Below are 684 nucleotides of genomic sequence, written 5' to 3' on the forward strand. Positions count from 1 at the left end.
GGACCCAGCCAAAAAAAAAATGGGGGAGGGGGGGAGCAATTGCAAAATGTTCTTATCCCAAAAATCGCGCACCTGTGTTCCGCTCGCCCTTTAATAAATGATAATGTGTTCGTCTGTGTCTTTCGTGTCGTGTCCGTGGTCCTCACCATCCTCATCTTCGTCATCATCGTCATCCTCATTGACATATATGTGTTGGTCACAGCAAGGGGTGAAAGGCCGGGTACCCTGCACATCACTCGGGGTACACTGTGGGCATCTCTGTGTATCAGTATGTGCTCCAAGTACATGTACAGATGTCACAGTGTGCCCCTCTGTATGTGCAACCTCTGCTCTAGAATAAACCGCTACAAACTAGTGTGTGTGTGCGTGTATAATATGTATGTACACTGTATGTGTGTCTATATATAGGACTGTGGCTGTCCCTGTCATTTCGTGTGTGTTCTGACCTGTTATTGCCCCAGGGGGTTGTAATCTGCAGCTCTGTGTGACAGCGTCCTCTCCTCTCCCTATCTGCGCCTGATTCACTTTCTCTCTCTCCTTCTCTTTCCACTTCTCTCTTCTTCTCTCTCTCCATCCCTCTCCCTGTCACTCCTCTTCTCTGTACTTACCTCCTTCCTTTCATCCTTCTTCCCTTACCTTTTTCCTTCATCCCTCCCTTTCTTACTTTCTCCCCCCCCCCCCCCA

General features: G+C 48.8%; 1 protein-coding gene across 1 annotated transcript in view; it reads left to right on the forward strand.

Moving 5' to 3' along the window:
* PRRT1 (proline rich transmembrane protein 1) overlaps window positions 1-684 on the forward strand; it is a 20,333-nt gene that overhangs the window by 1,800 nt on the left and 17,849 nt on the right. The window lies entirely within an intron of this gene.

The sequence above is a fragment of the Nanorana parkeri genome, unplaced genomic scaffold (assembly GCF_000935625.1).
Source record: "Nanorana parkeri isolate BGI_ZX_2015 unplaced genomic scaffold, ASM93562v1 scaffold215, whole genome shotgun sequence".
Lineage (NCBI taxonomy): Eukaryota > Metazoa > Chordata > Amphibia > Anura > Dicroglossidae > Nanorana > Nanorana parkeri.